General features: G+C 39.0%; 1 protein-coding gene across 1 annotated transcript in view; it reads right to left on the bottom strand.

Moving 5' to 3' along the window:
• Positions 1–9,957: 9,957 nt before the first annotated feature.
• The window catches only part of LOC136873815 (BAG family molecular chaperone regulator 2), a 50,823-nt gene continuing 38,555 nt past the window's right edge, over positions 9,958–22,225 (bottom strand). The window contains exon 3 of the mRNA XM_067147071.2: positions 9,958–13,443. The gene's annotated coding sequence lies outside the window, so the exon portion shown is untranslated. The remainder of the gene's footprint in view (positions 13,444–22,225) is intronic.

Below are 22,225 nucleotides of genomic sequence, written 5' to 3'. Positions count from 1 at the left end.
GTAGTCATCTTCTGTGGCGTCATGTAGATACGCTCTCCTGTATCCCGCTGGCGACTGCGAAAGTTGTTTGGGAAGCAGCTGTATTTATATGTAAGTGTGTGGCCTCCAATTGGTTCGCGCTGTGCAATCCGACATCTGATTGACTATCTGAAAGCACAACCTCCGATTGGGTCGCGCCGAGCAGCCTGACATTTGGTTGGCTATCTGAGCACACGACCTGCGATTGGTTCGCGCCGGGCATGGATTCTGACTGGGTCGCTCCGAGAAGTCTGTCTTCTGATTGGATCTCGGAGTGCACGACCTCCGATTGGGTCGTGCTGAGCAATGGATCCTCTGATTGGTTGACTGTAATGTCCCTGATCTTAGTAAACTTCGGCCGTACGTTATATAAAGGGGTGTACCAGGCCTTGCCGAGTTTCAGTCCTTCCTCCTTTCTATTAAAGTTATCCGGATGTTTATGTATTTCGATTGCTTCCCTGTAGAGACGGGCGTGAAAGTGGGATGTTGTGGCCAGTATGTCAGTATCCTCGTAACGGATCTCATGCTTTCCGTCAAGCAGTGCATGCTCCGCTACTGCTGATTTGTCGTATTGCCCGAGGCGACAATTCCTTTTGTGCTCCGTCAGGCGAGTATTGACACTTCTGCCAGTCGTGCCAATATAAACAGCTCCACAGCTGCACGGTATCCTATAGACCCCAGTAGATGTTAGAGGGTCACGTGGATCTTTGGCAGAACGTAACATGTTTCGTAGTTGTTGGGTTGGCTGAAAAATGGTTTTAACTTTGTGACGTTCAAGGAGCCTTCCAATACGATCCGTGACGTCCCGTATATACGGCAAATAAGCGATACCTTTCTTCCTGGGTTCTTCTCGCTTACTATTCGCTGGCTGTCTTCTGGGGTGGAGTGCTCTCCTGACCTCTTCTACCGTGTAACCATAGGTTTGTAAGGCTAGATCAAGATGCCGTAGTTCCTTCTCGATGTACTCTGGTTCACAGACACGAAGGGCGCGATCCACCAAAGTCTTCATCATAGCGCGCTTCTGGCCAGGATGGTGATTCGAATTTTCATTTAAGTACCGGTCTGTGTGTGTTGCTTTTCGGTATACTTGATGCCCCAGGGATCCATCATTCTTCCTCTTCACCAGCACGTCCAGGAAAGCTAATTCTCCGTCCTTTTCCTTCTCCACAGTGAATTGTATACGAGGATGAATACTGTTCAGATGTGTAAGAAAACCGTCAAGTGCCTCCTCTCCATGTCCCCATATTACAAAAGTGTCATCCATAAAGCGGAACCAACAGCTGGGTTTATTTACAGCAGTCTGCAGGGCTTCCTCTTCAAAGAACTCCATATAAAAATTAGCAATAACAGGGCTAAGTGGGCTTCCCATGGCAACACCGTCTGTCTGTTCATAAAATTCATGTTTCCATTGGAAAAATGTCGTCGTAAGTACATGTTCAAATACAACTGTTGTCTCATCTGCAAAGAGATGTTGAATATGTTGGAGAGTATCCTTGATTGGTACCATAGTGAACAGTGAGACGACGTCAAAACTAACGAGTATATCCCCCGGTTGTACTCGCAAGTGTCGCAATCTGTTTATGAAATGGGCCGAGTCTCTGATGTGTGAGTCCTTAGTCCCTACGTAAGGTTTCAGTAAATTGCTTAAATATTTTGCGACTTCATAAGTTGGAGATCCAATGGTACTAACGATGGGACGAAGAGGGACGTCTGACTTATGGACCTTAGGAAGACCATATAGTCTTGGACACAAGGCTTCTGATTTCTTCAGCTTCTTCTGTTCTTCTGGTGAAATAGAAGATTTCTTAATCAGAGTATTCGTCTTGCGCAGGATACTCAGTCGGATCATGGGGAAGTTTTTTGTAGATCGATGGATCAAGAAGTTCTTTGATCTTATGTTCATAATCCACGGTGTTCAAGATAACAGTAGCATTACCTTTGTCAGCTGCTAATATGATAATACTTTCGCCGGCTTTTAAATTCTTTAGTGCAAGCCTCTCCTTCTTGCTAAGATTACGTTTTGGTAACTTGGCCTTGCAGAGTATCTTGGAACAGTCGTGACGTATTTCCTCGGAAACCTCTGGTGGCAATTGACGTATTCCCGATTCTATGTTGGTAATGATTTCTTCTATTGGGATGGTTGCCGGTGTAACAGCAAAATTGCCTCCTTTTGCAAGAACAGTAGTTTCATCTTCTGTTAAACAACGGTTAGATAAATTAACGACTGTCCGGGCAGTATCCACTCTGTCGATCGGATCCCTCGTCCTCATAATGCCACTTACGCGTTTGTACTTTTTCTTCTGCCGTAGCGTATCCTTCTTCTCCTGATGTTCCATGGTGTTGTAAGTAATCCTATCAATTCGGTCCCAGTCACTCCAGTGCATCGAGTTGCCTGTCGTCAAATGTAGTGATAAAAGCCGTTCATCATTGAGGGCCAGTTCTTTACGAGTAAAATGAATACGTTCCCTAAGAAGAGCTTGTTCCGTCCTATGATAAATTCTGTGTGCTGAAGGAGTTGAAAAAAGTCTCTTCTGTCGAAGAAATTGTGGAATAACACAGGTGTTGCGGCAGCGGAGTAAAAATGTAAGAGAGCACAGTAGATGGGATTTCTTCTTGCGAAGCGTTTCAAATTGACGACTTAAACGATAAATATTACAGGTCGTGTGCTCAGATAGCCAACCAAACGTCAGGCTGCTCGGCGTGACCCAATCGGAGGTCGTGCTTTCAGATAGTCAATCAGATGTCGGATTGCACAGCGCGAACCAATTGGAGGCCACACACTTACATATAAATACAGCTGCTTCCCAAACAACTTTCGCAGTCGCCAGCGGGATACAGGAGAGCGTATCTACATGACGCCACAGAAGATGACTACCGCAGCAGTAGTCGAAACGTCTGGGAGAAGCTAGAGGAGTGGACCATGGCATAACAGCCCAGAAGATTTTTATTATATTGACACCGGCCGTGAAAGCCTTCATACTTCAACTTGTGTTCAATTACCGTCTATCCAGAGCAAGAAAATGCATAGAATGTGCTTTTGGAATCATGAGTGCTAAATGGAGAATTTTGCAAAAACCGATTGAAACGAACGTTGATCTTGCAATTTCTATTGTGAATTTTATTTGTGTATTACACAATTTTGTTATTGCTGAAGAGGGTATTGATCCTCAGTTCATGAACGTTGCTACGGCCTCAACAGCAACAGTACAAAATAAAGAGTCTGGTTCGCACTTCTGCTTCTCGAATTCAGCTAAACAAATTAGGGAAATACTAATGCATTATTTTAGTGGACCTAGAAAACTGGGTTGGCAGAATAATTATGCTATACCGGAAAACATTGTGGAAAGAAATGCTGAAGTAAACACAGATAGATACAACCTACTCCAAAAAAATACTCCAGGGCAAAATCAACAGCAAAAGGGGTCCTGGAAGAAGAAGAATATCTTGGCTTGACAATCTTAGAGGCTGGTGCAATATGTCATCAGTTGAACTGTTCCGCGCTGCCACAAACAAGACGAAAATAGCCATCATGATCGCCAACATCCGAAATGGATAGGCACCGAAAGAAGAAGAAACAGAGAGGGACTAGTTACACATTAATTTTGATGGTGTCATATTTTCATTGCTAATATTTTTTAGTGCTAAGAAAAAATGAGATTCTCTTCATTTAGTTAAATGGTAAACCTCATGTAACTAAAGGCAGCCTTATTTTATGTATCTGCTATATTAATCGTTAAACAGAGTTGAGAAAATAAAACCAGAACACCAGTCAATTTCGTAAGTATTATTAATAATAATATTGAATACTTACCATCACAGCCCACCTCTGTAGCTACTTCGTCCCAAAGTTTCCTACTAATCGTATTGTTTTTGTACGACGCTGTTTTGGGATCCCATAAAGGTCTTCTCTTAAACACAACACTGATTAAAACTTCTTCCATGGTGAAAACTGTGTGAGCTAGTAAGCAGTACGCTGGATTTATAAACACTGCTGCCTGTCGAGCTGCGAGGCAAGCAGGAGAGTTGGCATGGCATGTCCTTGAAACCTTCGCAGCGTGCGGTGTGGACGGTCTCATTGGAAGAAGCTGTGTTTCTAAACGGAACATGCCGCTTACCTTCCTGCGTACTGCTTACTGCTAAGCTCGCTGCGTGCGGTGTGAACGTACCCTAAGTGATGAATCAACAGGAAAGGACATTCCTAGAAGAGCGAAGGTGGTGTTTGCTCCTGCATCGTTTTCCGAGTTCCAGTATTCTGCAGATCATCCTGGCAGAGTGATTGCTCGTCCCTTCATTGGGAGTTTAGTCCATCACACATTACATTTGTCTCAGTCTGGGCCATGAAATGGTCCTCTTATGAATCAGTTGATGAAGGCCTATGAGAAAGGACGAGTACCAATCAAATCAATGAAAAAGGATGATCTCAAGAAGGTTCGTCGTTATGTAACGACTTCTGAGGCGAGTAAAGCATTCTTTGAAGAATTACTAGAATGGCCGTGTCAGTAATAATAATAATAATTGTATGGCCTCAGCTACCGTATAACTTGTTTTGCTAATATGATTTTGTTCCTCGATATCTACGACTACAGTGCAGCTGTTTTATTAATAATGGGTTTATATAAACATACCGCATAACAAAATAATAATCAATTCCGTGTGTTGTTTGAAGAAAATAACAGTTATTCCATTTAAGTTACCTTTTATTTTCATGCTTGCATATACATATATTCACTTAGAAATAAAGGAAATAAACCAAGAACGTAAATGTTATTGCTCGTTTACAGGTTCTGTTCGTTCCATGTTGAAAGGAACCAAGTCCAGTTACATATTTTGTCAGTAAAAGTGTTAGTAGTATACGGAACAATACAATTTCTACTTTATTATAACGGCGTGTGAGTACACTTTACATTGTACAAACAATTACATCTCATATTACAATACAAGAGCGGAAAAATAGTTTTTTGTGTTTATCTCAAAACTTCAAAAATTGGACATAGTGCCTTTCAACAACGAGCTATTCAGTTGTAATGTATGTGTAAATAAAGCACAATGTTATTGCTCTACCACTTTGAAACTTCACACCACCTCAATTCGCAAGAGTCACTATGGACAGAACAGACATTTGTCAGGACTTGAGGTAGGTGCATCCGCAGCAACCTTGCTTACCCCCCTTTCCCCTGAAACGCACATCCAAACGACTTCTCTTGTCAGACGACCATAGTACCATACTGTATCCTAAACCTAATAGTAGTAATAATTTCACTGGGGGACTCAAGAGTAATTAGCTGATGACGACTTAGATCTCTTTGCGCATGAACTGTAAAAATATACCTATACACTGAAATCTTGATACGATACCAGGCGGACCAGAGAAAAAAATTGTTTTAGAGGGAGTTATCATTATATCAAGGATTTAGTCTTAATTCTCATTAACAGGTGTATAGGTAAACATCTTACAACTAGACTACATTAATTACCTCACAATTCATAACATTTAATTCTGACGAAGACCAGACTTGAGAGCATGTAACCCAAAGAATAAACAAAAATTAGAACTAGAATAGCTAACCTCATGTTCAATTGGCAACAATGTACTGTACACTTATTATATTAATTCATTTTTGTTGTTTGATCAAACTTGTTTTTCATTTTAGCAAAGAACTACAATATTCACTTTTATTTAATCTATTTATCTGTTGTGCCAGCCCCGCAGTGTAGGACAGCACCTCTGCCTCATACCTGGAGGCCCCAGCTTTGATTCTTGGCCAGGTCAGGGATTTTGACCTGGACATCGGATTATAATCGAGGAGCTATCTGAAGGTGAGATGGTGACCCCGGTCTATAAAGCCAAGAACAACGGCTGAGGGGATCTGTTGTGCCGACCACACCTTATAATCTGCAGGCCTTCGGGCTGAGCAGCAGCCGCTTGGTAGGCCTGGCCCTTCGGAGCTGTTGCACCATGGGGTTTGGTTTTATTTATCTGTCATATGACTTTTATATACAGAACTACAATATTGATGGAAGGTTGACAAAAAGTACAATATATTCATAAATACACATGACAAGCAACAATACATATCTATAGTCTTAAGTTAAAACTATCCAGCCACTTTATCACAGAAGGTGTGGCCTGAACAAAGTCTGATTGAATACCTTCATACGTCTGCAGTCTGCACTGGAATGTGTTGCATAAACTGGGAAGGAGCTCCACAGTCATATTGGGGGTGAAAGAACTTTGCCCGATCTGAACAAGGATCTGAAGATTCCAGTATTTGTTCTGATCCTATTTAGATCAGACAATGTCCTCCTAGGAAGATGAAATCCTGGAACAGGGCTGTTCTTGCTGAGCAGAGGCCAAAACAGATGGTCTGAGTTGGTAGACCACACCGCTTTCCATTCGTTGAATGGCTTTAAAGTGGACTTCAAGCCTGCCAATCTGAGGGTCTAGGATGTCATCGTGAATGGGAAGGTCCAGATTAGCCAAGGTCAACTTTTCTCCACAGTTGAGGTGGCATAATGTGGCTGAGAACAGCAAGCCAATAAGTGGGAGTGGGTCATTTCTACTCTTCAAATGACATCAATGTTTTTTCCCTGACTGTTTCACAGTTTATATTATCACAGTAACAGGAGGAAAGCACATCAGCAGCTCTGAAAAAATGATAATGGATTTATTTGTTATCTAGATTACATTCAGTCGAGATGAGTTCCACATATAATGCTGGAACCAGAATATTTTATCGGTAATCAATGTATTTAACCGTATCGTTCAAGATTTGAAAGACTGATATTTAGCGCAATGATAGTAATGCATCATAGGACTCAATTCACAATTGGCGCGAAGTCGTAGTCCACTGAGACGGGCGTGGCACCAAGAGTGAGCGAGAAGGAATATGTCAGAAAAGGACAGATACTTGAATGTTGTTTGGGGAAGCACCATGCCATCTTACTAAAAATTAAAGCGGTAAGAAGCAGGCTTGCCTCGTCGAGGAAATCGGGCTATACCTACTCTCCCAGAGGGTTATTAGAGAGGATAAAACCATAGCAATAATCCTCATAATTTTCCAAACATGATGTGTCTTGAGACATTAATAAATAATGAATTCAACAATATAGCATTTGCGGGTGCACTGTGGGAACGAGAAGACTAGTCACATACCAATCTCAAGTGTGTATCCTGGTGAACCCCCTGGCATGGCGTGCCCTGCTGCTCCCTATAAAAAGAGTGAGTTCTAGACTCGAACAGCTAGTAATACCATTGCCGGATTAATATGCATGTGCAGTTTTTTTTGCTAGTTGCTTTATGTCGCACCGACACAGATAGGTCTTATGGCGACGATGGGACAGGGAAGGGCTGGGAGTGGGAAGGAAGCGGCCGTGGCCTTAATTAAGGTACAGCCCCAGCATTTGCCTGGTGTGAAAATGGGAAACCACGGAAAACCATCTTCAGGGCTGCCGATAGTGGGATTCGAACCTACTATCTCCCGGATGCAAGCTCACAGCCGCGCGCCTCTACGCGCACGGCCAACTCGCATGTGCAGTTGAGCATGAGACAATAACAATTCATGTTTCAACTAACTAGTCTATCATTTTAAGCAGTAGACATATCAATTACATTTGGCTTTACAAACCGCCAGTTTCAGTTTTAATTTCAATGAATGTGGGTACGAGCATCCCATGTGCACCACTAGGCGTTTGATTACAGTTAGGACCTGGAATCCACATCAAGAGCTGACATAGCACGAGATCTTCCTATATTTACCTCAAGCAGATGGTGTCGCCATGAAGCCAACCAAGGAGCTGAAACCAGGACTGTCAACCCAGGATGACGGCAGCCTGATGGGCTAAACAGAATAGCAGTGTCCACAATGGAGGAGCCATGAGGTCACCGGCAATGAGATGAACAGGTGTTTTGGCATGAGTTAGGGACAGTAATTTTTTGCAGATAGTTTCTTTTAATGTAAATACAATGTTGGTTTAGCCCTTCTGGCAACCTTTCAATGTAAATAAGATGTCTTAATCCCTTCTGGCAACTAGTTATTATTCACAGGACTACTGCATGTTTAGACAGTGTTTTTAGTTTTGTTTTATGGGTTCTGAGGGAGATAGGTCTAACTTAGGTTTGTTACCATGTAAATACTTTATTTTATTCTTTTATGCATGTTAATGTAGTTAGTTGTACAGTCAGTGTCTTTAAAATGGAAAGTTCTGCCACCTTAAAATGTCGAATGGAAACTTATTATGAAGTGTTAGATAACTTAAAAATAGGACTGCAGGATTGTATGTGTGTGTGTGTGTGTGTACGCACGTGCATGAATTTCAGAAAGGGGCTAAGCAGCGTGCATGCATTGGCAATGTCGAATCAGAAAGGATTTTCTAGATTTACCAGCAGAGTTTTTCCACAACTCTGCACTTGATCTGAACCGGGGACTTAAGAGATAAAGAGTTACATTGTATGGATGATAGTCAAGATTTCGTGATGAACTTATACATGAAAGTGTTTTCATTTGATGAAGTAGACCCGAAAAGAGGTCAGGCACATAGGCCTTAATGTGAATGAGGAAGGAATGATCCCATGTGAATTATGGAAAGGTCCAGAGAGCCAAGAATATACCTGCTTTTAGAGAAGCAGAGGTTTTAAATGTCCCATTTGTCGAGAGAGCCAGCTGTGTGAGAAACTTGGCCCTGTAGAAGGGTCTGTTTACGTTTTTTGGTCGGGTCGAGATGACCTTGCCAATTCCACTCTGCCTGTGGTCAATGACACAGCCCAGCACTCCCCGGAGAGAAGTGATCCTTTAAGAAGAGTGCGAGTGTAATGTTCCTCTTTCCATTTAGCTTGTTTTAATTTACAGGTGTCGCAGAATGTGTTGTTTTACTGTGCATTGTATTATTAGATTGTTTGTATTTTATTGAATTGTCATGTGTTTGTCATTAGAAAGTGTTGTAGCACGCAAGCTACCCAGTGGTTGTTGGTTCAATCCCATTCTTAACTTGGTGAGATTCGGGCTCACATTTAACTTCAGCGATTTTTGAGGTAATAATTAGTCCTGTTTTCATGTACATATGTAAATACATCCCATAGGTGAAGGAATGTCTGATAATGATAATTTATAAATCTGCGAAGTATTACTGCTCCTAACATCATAAACCTTGAACGTTGTGCCAAGGCCTTCTATACAAACGGCCTGTTCAGACTGATCGTATTTCCTCAAAGCAAAAGCAATTATCACATGGACTCCATGAATTTGTTTTATTGCTACTTTATGGCCTATAATTTAATCTTGTAATTTTATTGCTATCGCAATGTGTAATCTTGGATTTCTTTTTATAGTTTCATTTTGTGCTTGTGCTCATTAAAATTTGTTTATCTTACTTTGTTCCTCATTTACTCACACAATGACGCTTCCTGTCCAATTAGATCTTTAAGATCCATTTATTAAGGCCACAGGACCGTACACACGCTCTCCGATGATCTAGCCAGGTGAAGAAAGGACAGGAACGATAGGCGAGTTGCATAACCCCATACTCACTCAACTTATCTGATTTCTCATATGCCAGTAGGGTATAGTATAGAGATTTCACTGTAGTTCTGTTTTGAAATAAAATGCTACATACTGAAAATGAGATTTCGACAAGACTAACAGAACGTTCATGCACTACGAATCTATTTCACTAATTCATACAATAAATATTCCGAGATCCCACTTGTTCGGGCCTCTGTAGTTCAAAAACCATACTATTTCTGTTATATTTCTGTAAGGTAAATTCTTTTCAAATATTGGTAGTCTTTTGATGGAAGAACTACTTACATGAAAAGCACAACAACAAAGCAACAAACCCACTATTATTCCTTCGATCTTCCAGTTATTTCTGAGATAAGACAAATGAAATGAGAAAGATGTTCTTTCAACTGCATAGGAAGGAAGTAGAAATAATACTACTTGAAAATGTACATATTTAATTTTATTACTGTATAATGTTTTGAAAAATCAGTGTACTTAACATATACTTAGCATAACTGTATAAACTGTGTTCACTCATTTGAATCTTGGCAAGTGGTATATTTTATAGGATACTGATATTTTTTAAAATGTTAAAACTTAGAGCCAGTAACACTTGCATCTATAGTAATTCACTTTCAAAGGTAAACTCTAAAAACATTATCTTAATAGAAAAACACAGTTCAGTGGACAATATTGCAGATCATACATTGAATCCAAAGAAAACTACTTCAAAAATGCTTTTTTGGACACTGGTCATTACCACCCTATTTTCCATACTGACGACTATGCTTAAAAAAATACAATATTAAGGTACATCGGCCTGTGTTATATTAGATCATTGATTATAGTACCAGTAACCTTTTCATAAAAGTCACCAAACTTCTGGAAATAGAAAACAAATGTTACAGACTCTTATGAATGATTAAATCTAATATCAATATTTTTTAAAAGCACTACTTACAATTATACTACCATCCGTTTAAAGCAACAATGACCAAATATAAAAATACATATTTATTGCTATAAACAACACTCCTGAGGAAAAGTCCATATTTGTCTGAAAGTAAGCTTCTCTGTTTATATACATTCCTGAATTGTTTCACAGTCAACAAATTTGCTGAGACATTCAGTGCAGATGAATTTCACATTCCCCTTCCACTAAAAATAGAAAGGAACATCCTCTTGCTGTAAACGAATTATCAGATCAAAACTGCTTACCCAGGTGGGTTATTACAGTATTGTGAGTACAAAGCTATAAGTGCCAATTTGCTACTAAGGGGAAAGAAACCATTAAAATACGAAACGTCAATTACAGCCGACTTGGTATTTTTAGACTTCATTAGAAAATTAGGGAAACATCTCCAAAGTAAACCATTCTGACAAAGATTAAGTTCAAAATGATAGTTTTTTCTGATACCTAAGGCATAAGATGGTTAAGATTCTAACTGCCTAACAATTCCCCTAACCACATGAAAGAAATAAGTGTCCAAGAAATAAAGTTTTTACTAGTATGACACTTGAAGGTCTCCGTTCTCTCAATAATCGATACTGAAACTTACTTTCAGACCTGTCTTCAAGTCTGTAGTTTAACTTCCTTTCAGAGAACTGATATATGTAAAATTACATGATTGTTTAAAAACTAAGTACAGAGTTAAAGCATTGTGTTTTATAAGCAATGGAATTTTTTGTCTTTGTGAAAATAAATTGGAATGTTAGTTACAAATTACTAACTGCTTATAAAATAAGTGGTCTTTCATGGGATCTTTTATAAAATATAGTAGGAACAATAAAAGTATAAATAAACCACAAAAAGAAAATTACAAACCTTTACGATGAAAACGATATGCACACATTAATTCTAAACACAGCAAAATAATTACTTTATGGCTAATATAGTCTCAAGGTCACAAACAGATAACAAGAAATTTAATATTAAGCTTCACATCTGAGTCACAACTGTGAGCTTGAGAGCTCAGTACTAGAGGGCCAGGAAGATGTGAAGCTCCACCGGTTCAAAGGCAATTCTGGTTGTAATAGCACACTGAATGCAAATATAACTGCTTTTCAAGTTTTGATCAAGAATTAAAACTATGTTAATGCTAATTATTAAGTTTAACAGGGTTTTATAAATTCTGTCCTCCATTAAAGCAATTAAACAGTTACCACGAATATTAATATAAGGTTTGTTTCAATTCTTAAGTATGCATTTTGGAACTTCATAACCACTTTCTTGGATTCTGTAATAAATTTCTTATGAATTATTTTTATAAGGAAGATGCGAGAAATGCAGTAAGTTGTCCTTTTTAGTAAAAGATCATTCCAGTCATCTGGCTTAAATCAAGATAAACTCTGCAGTGAATGATAAATTTTTGCATAATACATTCAAAAATTTAAGTAGTTTGATATACAGGTCACTGACCCATGAGTACATTAAACAGCAGATTTTGTTAGTGGTGATACCGAACGTTATGTTATTTCTTTAGTTAAGAAAAGGACAGTTCGCAACAACTCAGATAAACAACACATCTTAAACAAAAGCAGTTAAGATGCTAGGTTGTATCTTAATCTCAAGAATATTTGATTATAAATAAGCAGAAATTTTCCTTTGAACTATACAAAAATAATATTTTACTTATCAGCTGATTAATGACATTATGAAAGATGAAGCTTCATCACCACATTAGCATACTTTGCTAGAATTAGTGGTTGAGAATAGTAAATCATTCTAACAAAGAAACACATTTCAAACTGGACCTGAAAATCAGGCAGGAGACACCAACATGGTTGTGAAGAGGCCAGAAAATGGCATTAAATCAGTTCCTTGAAGTGGCTGATACCTTACCTAAGATCAGTGCTTAATTTTGACTAGAACGCTCTGGAACAGTGTTCCGACACCTTCCAGGGAATTTCTCTTTGCACAGTGTTTTTAAGGGGATTGCTCCACAAAAAGTTACTGGAACATGTATGTTCATACATACTTCACAAAAGTTTTATAAAGTTTTCAAATATCAAACCTTGTGACTTTTATGAGGCATATGGCTAAAATTTTAGAAATTAAGCACTGCCTACGATCAAAACACTACCTTTGGATTTCAGGTATCAACTGAAGTACTGTGGAATACATAACCAGATAATTGTTGAAATAGAATAGAGCCAAAAATACAACACACACAACTAAGCAAAATTCATGGAATTTCGTAAGTTGTTTGAACAGGTGTTTCTTAAACTTCTCTTCGATGATGCACAATTACACTGAGAAATCTTTCAACAATATCAACTTAGTTTATTTGATGTATTTAGATATTATGAAGAATTTCTAAATATCCACCACAATGATGCATTTTTAAAGATATACTTTTTTTTAAAAAAGGAAAATTATACTAAAATAGATGAAATCAGGCAGCATGCCAAGTTCTATGGTTCAATTCACACTTTGGTGACCTGGTACACATGGGGAACATATTCCCAAGTCTTGTCCATTTTACACTGTTTACACCAAGCTGCAATAAAACTTTGAGAATATGTATGTGCTGTGATTTTTTTGTATTCATTCCATGCATATTTCTACATAGTAAAAGTATCATATACAGAACAGAAATTGTATGATTACTGAAATTTGTGTTTAATAAATTATGACACTACATAATTTCAGATACATTTTCAGCCTACTTTCTATATCAACACCTATGAATGTGATCTCCAAGTTTCACATTTACAAGGTCTTTCAAGATGAAGTACACAAATTCCTAGATATTTTTTTCTTATGCAAAATAATGAAAAGTAGGTTTGCAACACAGATTTACTAGAGATACGTCCATGAAGTGTCGACCCAATCCCACTAAATATGATGGTTAACTCCAATATGGAGTCAGTACATCCCGTGGTGTAGAAATAGCATCAAATTCGTCATTACAGGTGAAGAATTACCCTGAAAAAGACAATTATAATGAGTGAAGATAATTCAATTTCTTCACTTACAGCTGTGATACAAAAATACACACAAAAGATATGACACTACACTATATAAGATACTACAAAATATACATAAAGCAATCAACTTTAGAAGAGGTCCTCATTTAAATAAAGAAAAAACTTGAGACCTAACCAGATCACAATGTGAACTGTCAAAGCTTGCTCCAATACACTTTGTACAGAAAACAATAATTTTAGAAATAGTCTATTTAGATAAGAAATAAAAAGAACACTATGAAAATAAAATGTTAATTCTTCCACCACTCATAAAAGACTTCCCTTTGCAATGTTTAACATATGCTACATGTTGAACTACGATATTTTAACTGTCCCACTTTTCTGCCTCCCAAACTCAACTGTAAGAAGGTGGCATGTGCATGCACGTATACAGCACCACCCAATGAGTGTACGCACTGCATGTTCATGCACACTTGTGTATGCGGTGTCAGCTAATAAGCATACACACTATACACACCTCACATATTCTGAAAGTGAAATCATTCTCTTTTTATCATTGTGGGAGAACAAAGGTAATGGACACGAACTTGTGTTAGTAATACAGTACTTATAAATTATGTACAGAAAAAAAAAAAAAAAAAACACATACATGTTAATGGACCATTTCCCACATGCCTATTCTAAATTATTTCAACATGCTACCTGCCTGTCACCCTGCATAGCAGAGGAGTTGTAAAACTCAGGTTCATCACACAGGTTAAGAAAGATCTCATATCTTACTTTATTTTCCTTGTAAGCGTTCCTCACTAGCTCCCTACCTTCCCTCCCACCTTCGGGCACTTGTTCCATTTCAAAATTGTTCATAAAACCATAACATTTATGTGCGGCTTTGAACATTAAAACTTTTATGGGAAGTTTAATTCTAAATGATGAATTTATGCTCCTTTTGTTTTGAATTATATCAAGTAAAGTTGTGCCAAAACACAGAATGAACAAAATTAACATTAAATTCTAAATACACTTGGTGGCTCTATTCTTCAATAGAATAACCGTTTAGGCAGTGTATTCACTTTTAAGGGTTCCAGACGTACAGCTTTATAACTATGTCTATCCTATAATAATATGGAAGAAATAAGCTTTCTAATGGTGAAAGAATGACAAATCGGCTGAGTGGTTTAAGATTACCCTCAACATGTACAGTAACTTTCTGTCTTTCTACAGGTAGTTTTATTATATCATGCTTGTAGTGACACCTAGTAGCATTGTAGGTGGGGCCAGAAGTTGTTATGGCAACCAGTACATGCCTTGCAGTTGTGGGCACTTCTGTCCCCTGGTAAGTATGCACAAGCTTGCAGAAGCAGGCTGGTCAGAGTTGGACATTGTGACACATGTGCTCTTGGCTAACAGTGGAAATAGTAGTTTGTTTCATGTGGTTTTTCAAATTAAGTAATTCTATTATCAGTAGTTAGTTTTAAGTACTGGTGGGCAGTCTGCAGTGAGATCTAGAGATTTCTTGCGACTAGCGCAACAACCTGACACTTGCAAGAAGGCCGAGGGACCTCAAGTGTGCTGTTCCCATGTCACAGCATGAAGTAGGCCTATGGCTAGGAGCTGAATGTTGTTTGTGCCAAGTGGACAAGTAGTGAACTACGTGCCTTCCGCATTCTGTAAATACTGTACATGTTAACTAGTGATTAGGTTGATCAGTTTCAGTGTGTGTGTTACTGATTACATAATCTATAAAGGAAACATGGATAGGACTGTATGCAGCATTAATACCCTTACTCAAGGTTACCCTTAGTACCTCTGTTCATATGCAGTATGTAATTTTTCAGTTCGCTGATGCCTCGAACCTCGTGGTGTAGGAGTAGCGTGCCTGCCTCTTACCCGGAGGCCCCGCGTTTGATTCCCGGCCAGGTCAGGGATTTTTACCTGGACCTGAGGGCTGGTTCGAGGTCCACTCAGCCTACGTGATTAGAATTGAGGAGCTATCTGATGGCGAGATAACAGCCCTGGTCTAGGAGACAAGAATAACGGCAGAGAGGATTTGTCGTGCTGACCACACGACACCCCGTAATCTGCAGGCCTTCGGGCTGAGCAGCGGTCGCTTGGTAGGCCAAGGCCCTTCAAGGGCTGTAGTGCCATGGGGTTTGGTTTGATGCCTCAAAACGAGTGAAATAGGGTATAGGGCTGGCTGCGTACTTCTCGGAATTGGGAAGTTGAAACAATCAAAAATCATTTTAGTACTCTCACCAGGAAAATCGCATGACCTCCCAAACAGCAAGTTTTCAAGGCTCTCCCAATGAATGAAACAAGCTGGCTTTCAATCTGCACGAAGCTGTGTCAATGAAATTCCATCCCTAACAATACTGATGGAAGCAAAGAACCATATGAAGCAAACAAACATTGGCCTTCACAGCCTACAGTTCACTTTTCCCAGTGAGAGAAAAGGAGCAGCTAAGTGACCAGATCTTGTAGCTCATAGTCCAATGGAAGGTACACACTGCACACCATTGTCATTATGGGCAATGGAGAGAGAACTGCAAATGCTTCCAGCTGAGAACGTAAAAATAAAGTATTGTCTCTGCCTCCAATTTCTCCTCAGCAGAGGGAGATGTGGAGGCTGAGCACCAAGTAATGGAGAGTTAACCAATTGTCAATGAGGGGCCCTTCTTCCCAAGAGAACTGGGTTCACCAAAAAAAGCAAGAAGGACCCCTCTGCCTTGCCCATCATTTGCACATCTTTGGAGGAGATCCAGCAATAAATATGCCAGGCTTCTTTGGGGATCCAGTGATCTCCGAGCCAATTGGAGAAAGTTTCTTCTCAAACTTTTTAGAGGAGCACTGTGGCTTGCACTTTCTTGTCTGGACTTTGGTAAGAGGGATAGTCCTAGTAGGAGAAATCTTCCCAGTTGAATGTGCCTGGGAAAGAGACTTCTCAGACAACACTGGCAATGACACACCAATTGGTTTCTCAGGACAATCTACATTGTCCTTACTTCATTTTGTTGGTGGCTACTTATGCTTATCAATGCTTGCTGGGTACTGATATTAGGTACAAAACTCAAGTGAGAACTGTACCTTTTCAGCTCTGGAGATGGAGAACTCCAGAGCAGCTGTGGACACGGACTTCCTCCAGATGTCTGGATAAGACAGTTTATCCAGAGTTTTGATCTCCAGATCTACTCCTCCCTGAATGTGGGACTCCCCTTACATATTGGAGCATGCAAGAGTAGTTAGCACATACAGCTGGTGGTGTGCTGTCGACACCAGCATGCTCGCATTTTCTACAGGTCGAACCTGAACAACGCAATGACGTGTGGCCATATTTCTGGCAGTTTTATCAAGTCACTGAAGCTGGTATATATGGGGGGGGGAAACGGTTAAACAGTATATTGCAACCTTTATATGCTTGGGCATTGCCCGAGTGTTGAGGGTCAGGATGAAACGTCTGTATCAAGCAGCTTATCACAGATGCCCCTATCCTCCTTGCGTCTTTTACAACCCGATGTACACGGTTTCTGAGCCTATATTCATCAGAAGCCGTAACAAAATCCCTGCGGAAGACTAATCTTTTGCAGGAGTTCAGGGATTTCTTTTTCTCGATCTTAACTGCCACATTTCCAAACAATCTGGCTACAAGCTGGCTATCAGCCATAGATATCTTGATCAGGACAGATACATCATGAAGCTTACGCATTTCATGCAGTTCACCATCAACAATTTCTTCAATGAGATTACTAATTAGGAAATGACTTTCATAAAATTTTCTGCACTAAACCTGAAAGCAACAAGAAATTGAGACAGCATTTTCCTGCTTTTATTCAAGACAATTTTATTAAACCTTTTCACTTTGGAAGATCCTGTAGAGCCAGATACCCTTCCCGATGCCAACCCTACACAGAGGGATGTATTCACTAATATGCATAACTGTGGTGGTTGGTAATGTGGTGTTTTATATACATGAAGAGAAATGTATTAAGACAAAGACTAACGCCCAGTTCCTGAGTTACAAAAATTGACCATACATAATTAAAAACCCCAGACTTGATTCTAACACACTGCCCAGTGAACTGAAGGCCAGTACAATTACTATTCAGTCAAGGAGACAGATTGACAAACTCTTGATTTACTGAACAATTTGTTTGTAAATGTAGTGGTAATCTTTCAAGGTTTGAGAAAGAAGCCCTGGATTAGAGTCATTTAACTCCCCTCAAAAGATTGCTCTCAGCTGGATGAGAAAAACATGAGGAACTGCTACTATGAGATGCTCCTTTTACTTCAAAAGGCTAGATTTCTATTTTTAAGAATTCACTACAGATCTTAGAAAATAGATATCTTCATACCTTTTAGTTTGGTAATCAGGAAAGAGAGGGTAGGTGATGCAATGCACAATTCCACGAGATTAAAAGCCATATACATTACAAGTCTGGTCATGTTTTTAAATGTAACATTCCTGTACTGTTATCTACCTAGTTTTGAAAGAGCTCCAGGATCTCCACTCAGTGCTATGTATTGCTGCCCGTCAGATCATGGTGTTTGAGTGGTACCAGAGCTTATAACTATTCATAAATGATTTTTCTATTTCAAATATGACTGTTCATATCGTATCATTCAGTAGCTATTTTCTACCAGCAGAGACAGAACATCATTAAAATCATCCATATTTGAACAGATTTCTACTTCAAATTACTATTAAATCAGATGTCATTACGTCCTTTAAATCAGACGTCATCACGTCCTTTAAATCAGACGTCATCACGTAGTTGCTCTAGGCAGTGGGTGTTACTTGCTCTGCTCTGAACGGCTGTCTGTCAGGTGACAAGAGAGCAGCAGTCGGGTGGGTTGCATACCGTGGCCGTACTGTACTTCCCGCTCAGAAATGTTACCATATGAACAACTGCTATAATAATAATAATAATAATAATAATAATAATAATAATAATAATAATAATAATAATAATAATAATAATAATAATAATTTGGAGCATGTATCATGTGAGATGAATAGGACACAGATTACAGAGTATAACAGGACAAGAAAATTATTCATTGACAAAGGAACATACAGCAGTGTGCAGTATGTCCTGAAAATACATTTTCATGATTAACTGAAGCTTTGGGACACGTACATTTACTGAAAGAAAATACAATTTATGTGATTTGTACACATTCTTTGCACTCTCATTAACACACATTTCAATATTTCAATGGCATTTATGACTGACAACAAATTAAACATACGAACTAAAACATATCACTGGTGTACTCTTCCTTCACGGGACCTTTGGGCTCATTTAGATAGTATTGTATCAATGTTTGGCACTATCATTCGTGTACTGCCAAGTTGCAAAGCCCATTTCAAGTTTTCTTCGGTGAGCCGACTTCTGTGTCTAGATTTACAAATCTGCATTAATGAAGTATCTTTTGACATAAATAAGTTGATGCGAATACACTTAAAATATATGCAATAAATTTGTGCAATCTAGGAAATCTCTCCCGTGGAAAACGAACATAAACTTCAGTCAAACTGTTTGTGTTTGCAAACTTGCGTTTCATTTGAGTATCGCACTGTAAGTCAATCGGCTCTAGCTGCAGTTCTGGTCCTAACAATTTGCACATCCACTGAGAAGGGCGTAGCGAACACCTGCAGATCATTTTCTAATGCCTGAATATCATGAAACCTACTCTCAAATTCGTCATATAGTGACATTAAAACCTCTTCATATTCCTCTTAATATTTTACTGGAATAGTTTGGAACTAGACACAACTTGGCAGTCAAAACGGGAAAATGTGCTGTCTTTATTCACGAACTGACTTTCCCACAATAGTACTTTTCGCTTAAAACCTTTAACATGATCAAAGAAGTGAATAACGATAAGATCTCTACCTTGTAGAGAGGAATTAAGATCTTTAAGGTGCCTGACGAAATCTACAGTACTAGAAATACCACCTCTATCTGTTTTCCATTGTTCAGTTCTTCTAATGGTTCACTGTGTATTTCCATAAAGAGAGCTATTTCTTTCCTCAGAGCATAGAAGCGATGTAAAACTTTTCCTCTACTTAACCACTATACGTTTGTATAATACGGAATGTTACTTCACACGAGTTCATGCTTATCGTGTCACAATCTAACCAGTCAAGAAAGATGTGCTATACCTTTGCGCCACTGGCCTTCAGTACGCATTACGTCATGAACTTCCCCTACTTGCTCACTAAGCTGCTTTCGTTCCTCGAAAGCGGGGTGCAAACTGGCTCCGAAGGCCTTTTGCTCTCGATTGACAATGCCCGTTTTAAATATAAGATAGACGCTGCAATTATACTTCCCTCCTTTGCATTATGCAGTGATTGTTTTGCAGGTTGAAACAATACGATTATCACTTCCTCTATACAGGATAGCAGCTCTTTAATAACCCACACCTCTTAACATTGTGATTTGATTTTTGTCTGGACTGTACATAATGCTCATTCAAAGACCTAGCATCTTTCACTCAAAGATGCTTCCATGCAGCCACCAGGACTTGACGATAAAGATACAGTAGAAGTCCGATGGTCCGGCACGTTCGTGCCCGGTCCGGTGCTGAATTACCAAAAATGCCAGACTATCGGGCGGTACCTCTTACTACGACATAGGTTAAGGCGTACAGAGAAAACAGCTGTAACACGGCGTTTTGCAGTAAAATGTTGATCAGCAGAATCATTAGTTCAATAATTTTAGCTCAAAATTAGGGCAACACCAAATATTGGTTTGCTGAAAGTGTCTCTCCGGTTACATCAAGTCTTCGAATTACATGCTGAAACTTTTCTGAGCCAACCATGAGAAAAATTGCATTCACTTTCTGCAACACCTAAGTTTTGTCTGGAAACCAATTTTTCAGTTGTTACCTATTGAGAAGTAAGTTTCATTAGTTTTTTTTTTTTTTTTTTTTTTTTTTCCTGTTGTAAATGGTTGACGAACCAATATTAAATTCATTCAACAAAATATTTCTATTCTCACCTTTCTCCAGGCGTTTGATGATTTCCAGTTTCTGGTTGATGGTCAGAGTTACGTGCTTATGTTTTTCAGTTTCGAGAATATTGTCACTGCTTAAATACCAAGAAAACTTCCAGAGGGCACTTTGATATGCATGTTCACTACACTACTGCAATACGGATCCTAGATCGCAAGAAAAAATACTGTAGCGAAAAGTGATCACAATCAAACAAACTGAGCATGTGTGTGATGACAGCCAACAATGCCGATTGTGTCTAACGATAGCAGGCGCGTACTGGACACTTCCAGGAGGTTTTGAACCGCGCCGTGCGCTTTAACTATCACAAACGTAAAGAAAGTAACAAAAAATCCTGGAATGATGCCGGACCATCGGGCGTTCCGGACTGTTTGATGCCGGACTAATGGAATTCTACTGTAGTTATGGCTTCAGTAACTATGCGCAGATCACGAATGCGAATTATTCTTAGAGGCTGACAACGAAATCTCATAACACCTCTTGAGTCAATGTGAATGCTATTGTGCTGCCTGCCCGCATGTGCAAATGGTCATTACAACAATGCATTTTCTCGGTGTGGGATGCTGTCAAAGGATCACGTTTTCGTTTATCTGCCATAACATATGCACAACATCTTTTTATAATTCCTTACCTTTACAGAATGTATGTTGGATCTTCTTTGTTTAATGTTAACATAACTACTTATTTGCAAAATGAAATTAAACAGAACAAAACCTATTCTAGGAGCTCTTAAAAAACAAATGACATATGCATTTAATTGAAAAATGAGTTATTCCTTTGAATTCTCTCTTATTCAAAACTTTAAGTAAAAAATTATTACTACTTATTCACAAAAAAGCAATGAAGAGGAACAAAACATTGTTTAAGTTACAAATGCAGGATGCTCTAAGTAGGAGAGCCATTAGCTGACGTCCGACCACTTTGCAATATCCATGGTTGTTCACATAGCGCTAGGCCTCTCAGGGTGCATGCACCGGTGCAAGGTGCATCAAATTTTAGCAATAGCTCTCTGTCTCTCTTTCCCTATGCCTGTCTCTCTTGCTCCACCTATTTCCCCATTCCTCACTCTGCAGCGCTCCACCATCCAAGCCGATTTGAGCCGAGTCAAAATGCTGGCTTGAACCAAGTTGAGTCTGACTGATGCACGGTGCACAGAATTTCTGCTCTTAGTTTAACGTGTGTGAGATTTAGGGAGTTTGAGAGGCCTTGACATAATGCAACATCCTAATATCCTGCTTTCAAAATAATACACCAGTAAAAACCATCATACTTACACTTCAATTTTTAGAACTTCTGTTAAATACCTCCAGGTTTGTGACTTTCTCTCGGTAGACATTAATGTGTGCTAAAATGATTACATTCAATAAATTCTGAGTAGTATTTTATTTCGTAAATAATCTCGGTAATATGATATTTAGTGCAGATTAGAATTCTGAATCTACTAAGTTGCGAAGTTTGAACTGTAGTTGCTTTCTTTGTCACTGTTATGTAATTTCCTTGGCCTCTTATCCCCTCATACGAGAATGGGCCTGTGCTTTGACTGTCTGCTATTGTCAAACTGCTGTGACTTAAGGTCATGTTATTTAAAGCCGGTTCATTAATAGGGTTTTATCTTGGATTTGATTTAATCTTCATTTACGATTAAATCACCTTTTCAATACAGTAGTCTCTCGTTAATTTGTACTAATTGGGACCGGAGTCAGTTGGATAACAAAATTATCGGATTAACCGGAAAATATTTTCTTATAATAATGTTACTGTTTTTACAT

Source organism: Anabrus simplex, chromosome 5 (assembly GCF_040414725.1).
Source record: "Anabrus simplex isolate iqAnaSimp1 chromosome 5, ASM4041472v1, whole genome shotgun sequence".
Classification (NCBI taxonomy): domain Eukaryota; kingdom Metazoa; phylum Arthropoda; class Insecta; order Orthoptera; family Tettigoniidae; genus Anabrus; species Anabrus simplex.
This window is presented reverse-complemented; position numbering and strand designations above follow the sequence as displayed.